This window comes from Callospermophilus lateralis, chromosome 4 (genome assembly GCF_048772815.1).
Source record: "Callospermophilus lateralis isolate mCalLat2 chromosome 4, mCalLat2.hap1, whole genome shotgun sequence".
Classification (NCBI taxonomy): Eukaryota; Metazoa; Chordata; class Mammalia; order Rodentia; family Sciuridae; genus Callospermophilus; species Callospermophilus lateralis.
This window is the reverse complement of record NC_135308.1, coordinates 98,527,122-98,544,576: the sequence shown is the minus strand read 5'-3', so window position 1 is coordinate 98,544,576 and position 17,455 is coordinate 98,527,122.

The following is a 17,455-nucleotide window of genomic DNA, read 5'->3' as shown; positions in this document are numbered from 1 at the left end:
AATGTTTCTACAGTTGCAGGATTTAAAAAGAAAGGGAAAAGAAAAGAACATGGTTGCACTCGGGAGAAGAAAGAGTATAAAAGGAAGAAAAGGGGCTGGGTGTGGTGGCAGATACCTGTATTCCCAACAACTCGGGAAGCTGACGCAGGGGGAGTGCAATTTGGAGGCTAGCCTGGGCAACTTAGTGAGACCTTATCTCAAAAAAATAAAAATAAATAAAAGGGCTGTGATATAACTGGGTAGTAAAGTACCCCTGGGTTCAATCCCAACTACCAAAAGAAAATTAAAAATAAAAGCAAGGATAGGCAAGAGAGTTATGAGGTGAAATGAAACCTAAACACTGCATGATAGGACTCCCTACTATAATTCATCTTCAAAAATATAACTAACCCAAATCCCCACGTGAATGGATTCTTTCCTAAATATTGAAACCAACAAAAGAGCTAAGTTTTATGCCCAAAATTAAATAAGCCAAAACAAATATAATAAAATAGGGGATACAGAAGTCAGGAACTCAAAAATACTTTACCCACATCTGAATTACATGTCACAAAACATTGGATAGGTCAAAGTGTTCAGGAACAATTTTATACAAAGCACAAAATAAAGTTGTCTGGTTGATGGTAATGATGCAGTAAATAGTGATTTTAAAGTAAATATTCTTATTTTCATGAAGATTTTGAAATAGACATGTAGGACACTTTCAAAGAGAACAGAACAAGAAGCTCATGTGATGTACCTCCGGGTTCGTGATCAAAACTATTAAAATCAGTTCTTTCTACTTGCTATGCAGTCGTCAAAAAACTTAACAAGCTTTGAAACAGGTACATATTTATTTACTGATAATTTCTATATTGTTATTTTTCAAGCTGAAAAGATTCATAAATTTCAGAACATATATGAAACCCTTATAAAACCAAAATTTTTATGCCAATACTTGCCCAAAAGACTTACTGGTAGATGGAAATGTATAGGGGGGAAAAAGCCTTTCTTTTGTCTCTGTTGCTTATTTCAGTTCAAATGGTAAAAGGGAGAATAGCACTGTTTTAGTCAGAAAATTCAATGCATAATTATCAAATTCAAATGCCATACGTAGCAGTGTATCATCTAGAATAAAACAGCAGTTGAATGTGTAGACACTGATGAAAACTTACCTGAATTTTAAAGGGTTATTTCTCTCAATTTTCACTACTACAATATTAATCTTGGATAAATGAAGACAGGAACATAAAATTTGTGTTTTAAAAGATAATTATTATAGCAAATAAAAGATGGACTGAGATACAGTCAGTATATTAGCCAGTTTTACATTACTATAACCAAATAACTGACACAGGCTACTTATAAAGTAAAGAGAGGTTTATTTTGGCTCATGATTCTGGAGTTTAAAGTTCTAGACTGGACAAGCCCCTCTGTTTGATAGTGGGAGAACACATGAGAGTGAAGACTCAGATCTCAAACCAGGAAGAAGAAAAAGAAAGGGAGAGTTCAGGGTCCCACAATCCCTTCCTAGAATCAAAAGACTAAGGAGCTCTCATCAGGCCCCATCTTTTAAAAGTCCACAGCACCTCCCACTAATGTCACCCTGGGAACCAAGCCTTTACATACGGATTTTTGGGGGACACTCATCCAAACTATAGCAGTAAGCCAGGGGATTTAAGAGATCATTAAAATAGATCTAGGAGTTCTTCTTCCTACCAAATGGAGTAAGAGAGCAGATTTACCCTCCTACCAAGAAAAAACTAGGTAAAATATATGAAATAATACATGCAAAAAAATTACCTGGTGTTCCTCCTACCAAAAAAAGAGTTCTAAAATCAATTATAGGAAAAAGTGTCTAATGTTTTCAAAGGAATCAAATAATTCCTATTCTGACCAGCCAAAATGGAAAACCCATAACTTAAGAAACACTGGATAGGGTTTTTAGAATGACCTTGCCTTAGTTGTGGAGAATAGTTATAGTTAATATGACTATGACAGTACCAAACATTAATAGCAATATCTAAAATGATCACATCATTTTCAAGTAACTTAACTGTGTTCCAGAATAAAGTTTCAATGTTTACAGGACACAAAAATGTCCAGCAAACAAGATAAAATCAAAATGTCTAGCATCCAATCAAAAACTACTATGCATAAGAAAAACAGAAAAATACAACCCCTAAGGGGGAGAAAAAGCAATCAATTAAAGCCAAACCTAACCACATTGATATACCATTTCACACCCAATAGAATAACTAAAATTAAAAAGTCAGATATTAAGAAGTGTTAACAAAAATATGGAAAGATTGAAACCTTTATACACTACTAGCAGGAAATTCATCAAATGATTTAATGTGGAGTTACCACATTACCCAGCAAGTCCACTCCTAGGTCTATACCCAAAAGAAATGAAAGTGGATGTCCACACAAAACTTTACATGACTACTATATTAGCTTTATTAATAATACCCCAAATGTGGAAATGATCCATTTATTCATATTTGAATGCAAAAATAAAAAGTGATATGTCCAGATAATAGAATATAATTCAGCAATAAAAGTGAATGAAACACTGATAAAATGCCAAAATGTGACCAAAGCTTGAAAACATTATATTAAGTGAAATAATACAGTCCCCAAAGTCTTCATATTATGTAATCCCACTAATGTGAAAGTTCATAATAGATCAATCTATAGAGATAGAAAGTCGGTTAATGGCTACTTAAGACAAAGAGAGGGACCACAACTGAAAGATAGATTGTTTCTTTTCGAAGTGATAAAAATTTTCTGATTGACTTGGTGATAGCTACATGTATCTGTGAGTTAAACTACAGAATTATACACTTTAAGTGAGTGAATTGGCAAAGCAAGTAAATTTAATCCCCAGAAAAACTTTATAAAAAAAAATCTAGAACTGATATAGGCATTAGAGTAAGCAAATAAGAACACTAAAACAATCATAAATGTGTTCATGTGTTCATAAAGTTAACTTAGACATAAAAGATGTAACAACTACACAAATCAAACTTCCCCGGGTAAAAATTCAATGTCTGAGATTAAAAATATAATGTATTTTATTAACATCCAACTAGATATTGCAGATTAGTGAACTTGAGCAAGTAGCTATAGAAACTAATTAAAATAAAGTACAAAGATTTTTTTTAAAAAAAATAGAGAATCAATGAGCTGTGAGACAGTGTTAAATGGCCACTGTTCATGTAACTGCAATGCCCAGAGGGGTGGGAAGGATAAAATAATTAAGACAAAAATGGCAAAATGTCTTCCAAATTTGATGAAAATTATAAATGTATAAATCCAAGAAATGCACAAAAATCAAGCAGAGAAAATGGAGAATATCTCACTAATGAAGAACACTATAATCTAATTGCTCAAAACCAGTGATAAAGAGAAAATCTTAAAACAGTAGGTAACAAAAAATACATTATAATAAGGATTATAACAGATTTCTTATGAAAATAATGGGAGAAGAGGACAGATTATATTTTTCCAAATACAGTCATGTGTTATTTAACGTGGGGGATGCCTTGTGAGAAATGCATAATCAGGTGATTTCACTGCTGGGAACGTCAGTGCACTTATGCAGACCTAGTTGCTGTATCAAACTAACACTAGAGCCTGTGGTTCCTAAGCTACAAACCCCTATAGCATGTTACTGTACTACTGAACATTGTAGGCAATTGTGACACAATGGAATTTGTGTATCTAAACAATATATAAACACTTAAAAGGTAAAGTTAAAGTACTGTATAAAAGATAAAGATGGTACACCTATGTAGAGCACTTCCCATAGTGGAGCTTGCAGGCCTGGAAATGCCCTGGGGATTCCTGAGTGGTAAGAGAATGTGCAGTCCTAGGATATTACACTACTGTGGACTATATATATGCACTGTACACTTAGGCTATGCTAAAAATTGTAAGAAAGAAATTCTTCAATAATAAATTAACTTTAATGTCCCTTTCTCTACTTTATAAACTTTTAAAATTTTTTAGTTTTTTTGTCTTTATTGTAATAATGCTTCGTTTAAAGCAAACATTGTAGTCATGCAAAAATATTTTCTTTATATCCTTATTATAAAGCATTTTCTATTTATATTTTTTTCCTTTAACTTTTTCAACATTTTTTTGTTAAAAATGAAGATATAAACCAAGACATTCAGAGAGGCCTATGCAGAGTCAGAATCGTCACTTTTCCCACTGGAAGGTCTTCAAGGACACAGCATGCATGGAGCTCTCACCTGCTATAGAAACAATGCTCTGTCCTGGAACACCTCCGAGAGGACCCAAGACTCTTCCTGAGGCAGTGTCTCTTTCCAATAGGTCCATGGTGGTTTGCTTTCTTTCTTTCTTTTTTCTTTTTATTATAAATTTGTTTATTGGAAGATCATGCTCCATGAACATTACTGTCTATTCCTTTTGATGTTGGGCTCCATGTTTTCAAACATTTTAAGGCCTTGTTGAGGTCTGTAAAAGCTTCTTCTAAACCCTTCTCTGTGAATTTTCTTGGGGATTCTTCTTGTTTCTCTTCTACTGGTTTCCTTTTCTGTTGCCTCTTATTCAGCTGTGTATTTTCATCTTCTTTAAAATCTATGGGATGACCATCAGCTGTGCAGTCCACTGTTGACTGAAATGCTATTATAGGGCATGTGCACGTACTACAGTAAAGAACTGTCAAAAAATCTAGAATTCTACACTCAGCAATAATAATTTGAATACAAAGATAATTTGTACAAATTGCACTTTTCTACTTTGGTCTCTTTTCTACCAACAATAATTGATTTAATGTTAAACAATCTTGCATATCTATATTAAGTCCTGCCTAAGCATGACATAATAACCTATTTAAATATAGCTTGGTGAAGTTCGATAATATTTTGTTTAAACTATTTCAACTTTGTTGTTGAATGAGATTGGGCTATTGTACTGTCTTTTGACTTTGCTATAACAATATAATACAAAGTGTTTTTTATATATCACAAATCTTTTCTCTTTGCTTTCTTTGAGATCATTTATTTGGGGAATTCTTCATCTTTAATTTTATATGTATAGGTGGGATTTTTTTCTTTTCAGTATTTTTTGGCCTTTTTAAACCTATGAGTTAATATATTTGATGATTTGAGGGAAATTCTGAATTATCATATTTTAAATAAATATTTTACTTTATAATAGATTTCCACTCATACAAATGTTGGGATAGGCAATTTTGAGTTTCTGCAGACTCAACACTAGTTACTGAGTTATCCTTATTACTAGCATCTTTCAATATTGTGGTACACTTGTCACAAATAATAAACCAATGTTAATACAAGAGGCTAAAGTTTATAGTTAATTTCCTCGTCTTTACATAATATTCCATTCCTTTCTAGGATTCCATTCAGATAATAACATTATATTTAGTCCTGTGTCCCTTGGGATCCTCTGGGGTATGACACTTTCTCAAATAAAACTTCTTTTTGATGAGCTTGATAATTTTGAGTAGTAATAAGCAGGTATTTTGTAGAATTTTCCATACAAAGTTAAACATGCATATATGTGCAAAAACATTTATATACATACATCAATGTGTGTGTGTGTGTGTGTGTGTGTGTGTGTACTTATTTTTAAAACAGTTTTAGGTTCATAGAAAAATTATGCAGAAAGTGTATAGTTTTCATGTATACCTTGCCTCCACACAAAGACTCCCCCATAATCAACAACTGTGCCTGGGTAGTACATATATGACAATCAATGAACCTACACTGACAAATCATTATTACTCAAAGTCCACAGTTAAATTATTAAGATTCACAAAGGAGAACAAATCAATACCAAAAGCAATAGAAGACAAGAAATAATTAAAATCAGAGCTGAAATCGGAGAAATTGAAACAAAAGAAACAATTGAAAAAAAATCAACAAAACAAAAAGTTGGTTCTTTGAAAAAAATTAATAAAATTTACAAACCCTTAGCCATGCTAACAAAGAGAAGGAGAGATAAAACTCAAATTACTAACATCCATGATAAAAAGGGAAATATCACAACAGACACTATGGAAATACAGAAGATAATTAGAAATTGTTTTGAAAATTTGTACTCCAATAAAATAGAAAATATCAAAGGCATTGACAAATTTTTAGAGTCATATGATTTGTCCAAATTGAATCAGGATGATATACACAATTTAAACAGATCAATTTCGCCCGTTTGCCTGCGTCTCACAGACGAACCGCTGTGACTCAGCGCTAAACTATCCCGCTGAAACAACTGGTCGGCCCTTCTGAACCTGCGGAGGTTAATACCAACCGAGCCTTCATAGGCAGTGGCCACAGGATTGAGATGGGGCTTGGGAGAGCCAGTCAGGACCCGCCCGTTGCATCAGTCACCCGGCAAAGGGAACGAACTGTAGCCATTTGCATGGGATACCACCGTGGCAGAGAACTGACGTCACCAGAATGCGGCAGAGGAGATAACTTCATTGAAACTGGCGACGGCAGGTGTGTAACCCCCTAGCCTTCCCTCTCCACCCAGCGGGGAGACCTCAAGGGCCCCTCCCAGCTCTCCCGTGAGTGCGATAGTCAGACCGAGGGAATCAGGAGTGGTGCGGGACCCGTGGCTCAGGACCCCTGGCTACCGCTCCCACCAGCGCTGACAACTGAGGTCTCTTGCACCAGCTGCTGGGGGCGTGGCTACCGGAGGTTCTCAGCCCCATGCTCCACAACCTTAGGGTCTGAGGGAATGGCAAGCAGGGAGAGTGTGCCCAGTCGTTCAAGAAAATAGGGCTCCCGGGAGCAGCAGACCTGGCGTGTAGCCAGTATTGTGGTGAGTGTCACCGGTGAGCGGGGCCTGGCTGGAGGAAAAGTGGGGAAGTGACTAGACACAAGAGAAGGCCCTAGGCACCCAGGATTGGAGACCCACCCATTCGGGGAGGAGGAGCTGCTGCACAGTGATTGCTTCCCACCTATTGAGAGGAGAAGCTTAGCCCGGTGGGCACAGCTCCACCTACTGGAAGAGAAGTTAATCAAACTCTAAGACTGCATTTTTTAAATTTGGGGGTTTTTTTAATTTTTTTTTTCATTTTTATTTTTTAATTTTTTTACAATATTTTTTATTATTTTTTTATTTTTTATTTTTATTTTTTTATTATTTTTTAAATTTTATTCTTTTTTATTTTCTATATTTTTCTTTTGTCTTTTCATTTCTTTTCAATTTCCTTATTCCTCCTTCCTTGAATTCTACCTGTTTACCCTCATTCTCTTTAGTGACTTCTTCCCTTCCCTTCTAATACCTTTCCTCCCAAGCATCACGATGCTGTTTATGTGTAATTTACTAAATATGTATAGGTCAATGTTCCGAGGCATTATATAGTGCTACCAAGTCCCTAGCTATCCCCAAATACTCCAGACCATTCTCCTGTTAATATCCCTTGTCAGTAGAGCAACCCTCCAAGGTTGCCAAGAGATACCAACCTCAATACCATCACATCATTCGACCTAAATATAAGTCCCAAGACCAAACTGCAGACTGCCAAGTGCCATCAGAATCTGTACACAGTTTAGGAAATGAATGAATCTGCATTAAAGTGCAACAAAACTCATCATCTCTAGTCATAGTCTCCCATCACAAGAGAGACCCCAGAGATACACAAAACCAAATAAATTTATAGGAGTAAACAGTAACTCAGCAGTCACACAGAAAAAGAAGTAACATGAGCAGCATGAAAAAGCAAGGAAGAAAAGGAGTACAAACAATGCAGGACAGCCTAAATATACAGGAGGACCTAGAGGCATCAGAAAAATGGCCAAATAAAGAACTCAAGGAATACCTTAGACAGATGGAACGGAATCTTAAAGAGGATATGAGACAGCAAATTCAAACAGTGAAAGAACACATTGAAAATGAATTACATAAACAGATAAAAGAAGCAAATAAGCATCTTTGTCAGGAGACAGAGATTATAAAAAAATCAAACAATAATTCTAGAAATGAAGGAAACTATAAACCAAATTAAAAACTAAAATGAGAGTATCACTAAGAGAGTGGAGCAAGTAGAAGCCAGAACGTCAGATAATGAAGACAAAATATGTCATCTTGAAAAGAGTCTAGCCAACTCAGAAAGGCTGGTAAAAAATCACGAGAAAAACATCCAAGAGATATGGGATAACATAAAAAAACCAAACTTAAGAGTCATCGGGATAGATGAAGTACAGAGATTCAAACCAAGGGAATGAGCAACATGCTGAATGAAATAATTATAGAAAACTTTCCTGAAATAAAAAAGGAAATGGATGCACAAATTGTAGATGCATATAGGACACCGAACATACAAAGTCACAGTAGACCAACGCCAAGACACATTGTTATGAAGATATCCAATATACAAAACAAAGATAAAATATTAAAAGCTACAAGAGAAAGGAGGCAGACTACATTCAGGGGTAAACCAATAAGGTTAACAACAGATTTTTCATCACAGACGCTGAAAGCGAGAAGATCCTAAAACAACATATTTCAAACACTAAAAGACAATGGACGCCAACCAAGAATTTTGTATCCAGCAAAATTAAGCTTCAGGTATGACAATGAAATAAAAATCTTTCATGATAAACAAAAGTTAAAGGAATTTGCAGCCAGAAAACCAGCATTGCAAAGCATCTTGAGCAAAACACTACACGAGGAAGAAATGAAAAACAGCAACCAAAACCAACAGTGGGAAGGACCTCAGTAAAGCCAGAGGGTGGTGGTAAAGCTAATCGTGGAGAAACAAACCAAATTTTAAAAAAAAAAAGATAAATAATCAAACATGGCTGTAAGTACAAACCATATATCATTAGTAACTCTAAACATAAATGGCTTAAACTCACCAATAAAGTGACATAGGCTGCTAACATGGATTAAAAAAACAAATCCAACAATATGCTGCCTCCAGGAGACACATCAGACTGGAAAAGACATACACAGGCTGAAGGTGAAAGGTTGAGAAAAAATATACCACGCACACGGTCCTTGTAAGCAAGCAGGGGTGGCCATCCTCATATCGAATAAAATCGACTTCAAGACTAAGTTAATCAAAAGGGATAAGGAAGGACATTATATACTGCTAAAAGGAACAATTCACCAAAAAGACATAACAATTATCAACATTTATGCACCAAATAAGGGTGCTGCGATGTTCATAAAAAAAAACTCTCCTCAAGTTCAAGAATCAAATAGATCACAACACAATAATTATGGGTGAATTCAACACACCTCTCTCACCATTAGACAGATCCTCCAAACAAAAGTTGAATAAAGAAACTATAGAACTCAATATCACAATCAATAACCTAGACATAACTGACATGTAGAATATATCAACCATCATCAAGTGGATATACTTTTCTCTCAGTAGCACATGGATCCTTCTCAAAAATAGGCCATATATTATGCCATAGGGCAACCCTCAGTAAATATAAAGGGGTGGAGATAATACCATGTATTTTATCTGACCATAATGGAATGAAACTGGAAATCAATGATAAAAGAAGGAAGGAAAAATCCTACATCACATGGAAAATGAACAATATGTTACTGAATGACCAATGGGTTACAGAAGACATAAAGGAGGAAATCAAAAAATTCTTAGAGATAAATGAAAATACAGACACAACATATCAGAATCTATGGGACACAATGAAAGCAGTTTTAAGAGGGAAATTCATCGCCTGGAGGTCATTCCTCAAAAAAAGAAAAAACCAACAAATAAATGAGCTCACAATTCATCTCAAAGCCCTAGAAAAGGAAAAGCAAAACAACAGCAAATGAAGCAGAAGGCAAGAAATAACTAAAATCAGAGCAGAAATCAACGAAATTGAAACAAAAGAAACTATTGAAAAATTGACAAAACTAAAAGTTGGTTCTTTGAATTAATAAATAAGATCGATAGACCCTTAGCCATGCTAATGAAGAGAAGAAGAGAGAGAATTCAAATTATTAACATACGAGATAAAAAAGGCAATATCACAACAGATGCTATAGAAATACAGAAGACAATTAGAAATTATTTTGCAACCCTATATTCCAATAAAATGCAAGATAGTGAAGACATCGATAAATTTCTTAAGTCATATGATTTGCCCAGACTGAGTCAGGAGGATACACACAATTTGAACAGACCAATATCAATGGATGAAATAGAAGAAGCAATCAAAAGACTACCAACAAAGAAAAGCCCAGGACGGGATGGGTATACAGCAAAGTTTTACAAAATCTTTAAAGAAGAATTAATACCAAAACATTTCAAGTTATTTCAGGAAATAGAAAAAGAGGAAGCTCTTCCAAATTTATTCTATGAGGCCAACATCACCCTGATTCCAAAACCAGACAAAGACACCTCAAAGAAAGAAAACTACAGACCAATATCTCTAATGAACCTAGATGCAAAAATCCTCAATAAAATTCTGGCGAATCTGATACAAAAACACATCAAAAAAATATGCACCATGATCAAGTAGGATTCATCCCTGGGATGCAAGGCTGGTTCAATATACGGAAATCAATAAATGTTATTCATCACATCAATAGACTTAAAGATAAGAACCATATGATCATCTCGATAGATGCGGAAAAAGCATTCGACAAAATACAGCATCCCTTTATGTTCAAAACTCTAGAAAAACTAGGGATAACAGGAACTTACCTCAACATTATAAAAGCTATCTATGCTAAGCCTCAAGCTAGCATCATTCTGAATGGAGAAAAATTGAAGACATTCCCTCTAAAATCTGGAACAAGACAGGGATGCCCTCTATCACCACTTCTTTCAATATAGTTCTCGAAACACTGGCCAGAGCAATTAGACAGACGAAAGAAATTAAAGGCATAAAAATAGGAAAAGAAGAACTTAAATTATCACTATTTGCGGACGACTTGATTCTATACCTAGAAAACCCAAAAGGGTCTACAAAAAAACTACTAGAACTAATAAATGAATTCAGCAAAGTGGCAGGATATAAAATCAACACGCATAAATCAAAGGCATTTCTGTATATCAGCGACAAAACTTCTGAAATGGAAATGAGGGAAAACACCCCATTCACAATATACTCAAAAAAAATAAAATACTTGGGAATCAACCTAACAAAAGAGGTGAAAGATTTATACAATGAAAACTACAGAACCCTAAAGAGAGAAGTAGAAGAAGATCTTAGAAGATGGAAAAATATGCCCTGTTCATGAATAGGCAGAACTAACATCATCAAAATGGCGATATTACCAAAAGTTCTCTATAGGAAAAAAGCAACGCTAATCAAAATCCCAACGCCATTTCTTGTAGAAATAGATAAAGCAATCATGAAATTTATATGGAAAAATAAAAGACCCAGAATAGCAAAAGCAATTCTAAGCAGGAAGTGTGAATCAGGCAGTATAGCGATACCGGATTTCAAACTATATTACACAGCAATAGTAACAAAAACAGCATGGTACTGGTACCAAAACAGGCGGGTGGACCAATGGTACAGAATAGAGGACACAGAGACTAATCCACAAAGTTACAACTATCTCATATTTGAAAAAGGGGCTAGGACTCACCAGCAGATCAGGCCCAGCGACCCACGGAGTGGCAGAGCCACACCCCGCACCTGCAAGTTAGGCGCGCCTGCCACCCACCGGCAGGTCAGGCCCAGCAACGCTTGGAGGGGCACAGCTGCCCCACGCGCCTGCAAGGTAGGCGGAACCGTGACCACAAACATCACAGGCCCAGCAGCCCGCCAGACACATCGCCCTGGTTGGGGGAGGGGCAGAGCCACCGGGCGCCTGCAAGGTAGGCAGACCTGCGACTCATCAGCAGATCAGGCCCAGCAACCCGCGGAGTGGCAGAGCTACCCCCCGGGCCTGCAAGGTAGGCGCACCTGCCACCCACCGGCAGGTCAGGCCCAGCAACCCGCGGAGAAGCACAGCTGCTCCACGCGCCTGCAAGGTAGGCGGAACCATGACCACCGACAAAACAAGCCCAGTGGCCCGCCAGACACATCGCCCCGGTTGGGGGAGGGGCAGAGCCGCCACCAGTGCCTGCTAGGTAGACAGACCTGCAACCGACAGACAGAACAGGCCTAGTGGCCAGGGGAGGGGCAGAGCCGCTGCTCACACCTGCAAGGTAGGCGGACCTGCGACCACCAAAAGAACAGGCCCACCGAAAGTACAGGCCCAGCAGCCTGCCGGCGTGGTAGGCACATTGCCCCAATTGGAGGAGGGACAGGACCACTGCCAAAGCCTGCGAGGGAGACTCTGCAACTATACAAGAGCAATATAAATATATAGGGGGAAAAATCAATAACATAACAGTTTCACCAAGCAGAAAGAAACACGATCAGTATGAAAAGACAAGGAAAGAAAGGAGACAAGCAATGCAGGTCAACTCAACTTTAGAAGAGGTAATATCTGCAGCAGATGGAATGTCAGATAAAGAATTCAGGATATACATGCTTCAGATGATCTGGAGTCTCAAGGAAGATATTAGACAGCAAAATCAGACAATGAAACACTACTTCGACCACTTCAACAATGAATTACATAAACAAATCCAAGAAGCAAAAGATCAATTATACAGGGAGATAGAGGTTATAAAAAACAAACAAACAGAAATCCTAGAAATTCAGGAAGCAATAAACCAACTTAAAAACTCAATTGAGAATACTACCAGCAGAGTAGAACACTTAGAAGATAGAACATCAGACAATGAAGATAAAGTATTTCAACTGGAGAAGAACATAGACAGCTCAGCAAAACTGTTAAGAAACCATGAGCAGAACATTCAAGAACTATGGGATAACATAAAGAGACCAAACTTAAGAGTCATTGGGATACAGGAAGGTATAGAGGTCCAAACCAAACGAATGAGCAATCTATTCAATGAAATAATACGAGAAAACTTCCCAGACTTGAAGAATGAGACAGAATCCCAAATCCTAGAAGCCTACAGGACACCGAATGTGCAAAATCATAAGAGATCCACACCTAGACACATTATAATGAAGATGCCCAACATACAGAATAAGGAGAGAATTTTAAAAGCTGCAAGAGAAAGGAAGCAGATTACATTTAGGGGTAAACCAATCAGGATAACAGCTGATCTTTCAACACAGACTCTGAAAGCTAGAAGATCCTGGAATAACATATTTCAAACACTGAAAGAAAATGGGTTCCAACCAAGAATTGTGTATCCAGCAAAATTAAGCTTCAGGATGGAAGATGAAATTAAAACCTTCCATGATAAACAAAAGTTAAAAGAATTTGCAGCTAGAAAACCATCTCTTCAAAACATCCTCGGCAAAATATTACAGGAAGAGGAAATGAAAAATATCAATGAAAACCAACAGCGGGAGGTGGTACAGTAAAGAGGGGGGAATAATCAAAGAGGAAAACAAACCATGTTTAGTAACATAAATAAACAAATATGGCTGGAAGAACAACCCATATCTCAATAATAACCCTAAATGTTAATGGCTTAAACTCACCAATTAAGAGACACAGGCTAGTAGAATGGATCACAAAACAAGACCCAACAATATGCTGCCTTCAGGAGACGCATTTAATAGGAAAAGACATACATAGACTGAAGGTGAAAGGTTGGAAAAAATCATATCACTCATATGGACTTCGGAAACAAGCAGGAGTGTCCATACTCATATCAAATAAAATAGATTTCAAGCCAAAGTTAATCAAAAGGGATAAAGAGGGACACTACATACTGCTCAAGGGAACCATACACCAACAAGACATAACAATCATAAATATATATGCCCCAAACAATGGTGCAGCTATGTTCATCAAACAAACTCTTCTCAAGTTCAAGAGTCTAATAGACCACCATACAATAATCATGGGAGACTTCAACATACCGCTCTCACCACTGGACAGATCTTCCAAACAAAAGTTGAATAAGAAAACTATAGAACTCAATAACATAATTAATAACCTAGACTTAATTGATATATATAGAATATACCACCCAACATCAAGCAGTTACACTTTTTTCTCAGCAGCACATGAATCCTTATCTAAAATAGATCATATATTATGTCACAGGGCAACTCTTAGACAATATAAAGAAGTAGAGATAATACCATGCATCTTATCTGATCATAATGGAATGAAATTGAAAATCAACGATAAAAGAAGTAAGGAAAAATCATGCATCACTTGGAGAATGAACAATAGGTTACTGAATGATCAATGGGTTATAGAAGACATCAAGGAGGAAATTAAAAAATTCTTAGAGATAAATGAAAACACAGACACAACATATCGGAATCTATGGGACACATTGAAAGCAGTTCTAAGAGGAAAATTTATTGCTTGGAGTTCATTCCTTAAAAAAAGAAAAAACCAACAAATAAATGATCTAATACTTCATCTCAAAATCCTAGAAAAAGAAGAGCAAAACAACAGCAAAAGAAGTAGAAGACAAGAAATAATTAAAATCAGAGCTGAAATTAATGAAATTGAAACAAAAGAAACAATTGAAAAAATTGACAAAACTAAAAGTTGGTTCTTTGAAAAAATAAATAAAATCGACAGACCCTCAGCCACGCTAATGAAGAGAAGAAGAGAGAGAACTCAAATTACTAGCATACGGGATGAAAAAGGCAATATCACAAGAGACACTTCAGAAATTCAGAAGATTATCAGAAATTATTTTGATTCCTTATACTCCAATAAAATAGAAGATAGTGAAGGCATCGATAAATTTCTTAAGTCATATGATCTGCCCAGATTGAGTCAGGAGGATATTGACAACCTAAACAGACCAATATCAATTGAGGAAATAGAAGAAACCATCAATAGACTACCAACTAAGAAAAGCCCAGGACCGGATGGGTATATGGCAGAGTTTTACAAAACCTTTAAAGAGGAACTAATACCAATACTTTTCAAGCTATTTCAGGAAATAGAAAAAGAGGGAGTACTTCCAAATTCATTCTACGAGGCCAACATCACCCTGATTCCTAAACCAGACAAAGACACTTCAAAGAAAGAAAACTACAGACCAATATCTCTAATGAACCTAGATGCAAAAATCCTCAATAAAATTCTGGCAAATCGGATTCAAAAACATATCAAAAAAATTGTGCACCATGATCAGGTAGGATTTATCCCTGGGATGCAAGGTTGGTTCAATATACGGAAATCAATAAATGTTATTCACCACATCAATAGGCTTAAAAATAAGAACCATATGATCATCTCGATAGATGCAGAAAAAGCATTCGACAAAGTACAGCATCCCTTTATGTTCAAAACTCTAGAAAATCTAGGGATAACAGGAACATACCTCAACATTGTAAAAGCAATCTATGCTAAGCCTCAGGCTAGCATCATTCTGAATGGAGAAAAACTGAAGGCATTCCCTCTAAAATCTGGAACAAGACAGGGATGCCCTCTCTCACCACTTCTGTTCAACATAGTTCTCGAATCACTGGCCAGAGCAATTAGACAGACAAAAGAAATTAAAGGCATAAAAATAGGAAAAGAAGAACTCAAATTATCACTATTTGCAGATGACATGATTCTATACCTAGCAGACCCAAAAGGGTCTACAAAGAAACTATTAGAGCTAATAAATGAATTCAGCAAAGTGGCAGGATATAAAATCAACATGCATAAATCAAAGGCATTCCTGAATATCAGCGATAAATCCTCTGAAATGGAAATGAGGACAACCACTCCATTCACAATATCCTCAAAAAAAAATAAAATAAAATACTTGGGAATCAACCTAACAAAAGAGGTGAAAGACTTATACAATGAAAACTACAGAACCCTAAAGAGAGAAATAGAAGATCTTAGAAGATGGAAAAATATACCCTGTTCATGGATAGGTAGAACTAACATCATCAAAATGGCGATATTACCAAAAGTTCTCTATAGGTTAAATGCAATGCCTTTCAAAATCCCAATGGCATTTCTTGTAGAAATAGAGAAAGCAATCATGAAATTCATATGGAAAAATAAAAGACCCAGAATAGCAAAAACAATGCTAAGCAGGAAGTGTGAATCAGGCGGTATAGCTATACCAGACTTCAAACTATACTACAGAGCAATAGTAACAAAAACAGCATGGTACTGGTACCAAAACAGGCGGGTGGACCAATGGTACAGAATAGAGGACACAGAAACCAATCCACAAAATTACAACTATCTTATATTTGATAAAGGGGGTAAAAGCATGCAATGGAGGAAGGATAGCGTCTTCAACAAATGGTGTTGGGAAGACTGGAAATTCATATGCAACAAAATGAAACTGAATCCCTTTCTCTCGCCATGCACAAAAGTTAACTCAAAGTGGATCAAGGAACTTGATATCAAATCAGAGACATGGCTTCTGATAGAAGAAAAAGTTGGCTATGATCTACATACTGTGGGGTCAGCCTCCAAATTCCTCAGTAGGACACCCATAGCACAAGAGTTAATAACTAGAATTAACAAATGGGACTTACTCAAACTAAAAAGTTTTTTCTCAGCAAAAGAAACAATAAGAGAGGTAAATAGGGAGCCTACGTCCTGGGAACAAATCTTTACTCCTCACACTTCAGACAGAGCCCTAATATCCAGAATATACAAAGAACTAAAAAAATTAGACAATAAGATAACAAATAACCCAATCAACAAATGGGCCAAGGACCTCAACAGACATTTCTCAGAGGAGGACATACAATCAATCAACAAGTACATGAAAAAATGCTCACCATCTCTAGCAGTCAGAGAAATGCAAATCAAAACCACCCTAAGATACCATCTCACTCCAGTAAGATTGGCAGCCATTAGGAAGTCAAACAACTACAAGTGCTGGTGAGGATGTGGGGAAAAGTGTACACTTGTACATTGTTGGTGGGAATGCAAATTGGTGCGGCCAATTTGGAAAGCAGTATGGAGATTTCTTGGAAAGCTCAGAATGGAACCACCATTTGACCCAGCTATTCCCCTACTCGGTCTATTCCCTAAAGACCTAAAAAGAGCACACTATAGGGACACTGCTACATCCATGTTCATAGCAGCACAATTCACAATAGCAAGACTGTGGAACCAACCTATATGCCCTTCAATAGACGAATGGATAAAAAAAATGTGGCATTTATACACAGTGGATTATTACTCTGCATTAAAAAATGACAAAATCATAGAATTTGGAGGGAAATGGATGGTATTAGAGCAGATTATGCTAAGTGAAGCTAGCCAATCCCTTAAAAACAAATGCCAAATGTCTTCTTTGATATAAGGAGAGTAACTAAGAACAGAGTAGGGACAAAGAGCATGAGAAGAAGATTAACATTAAACAGGGATGAGAGGTGGGACGGAAAGGGAGAGAGAAGGGAAATTGCATGTAAATGGAAGGAGACCCTCAGGGGTATACAAAATTACATACAAGAGGAAGTGAGGGGAAAGGGGGGAAAATATAAGGGGGAGAAATGAATTACAGTAGAGGGGGTAGAGAGAGAAG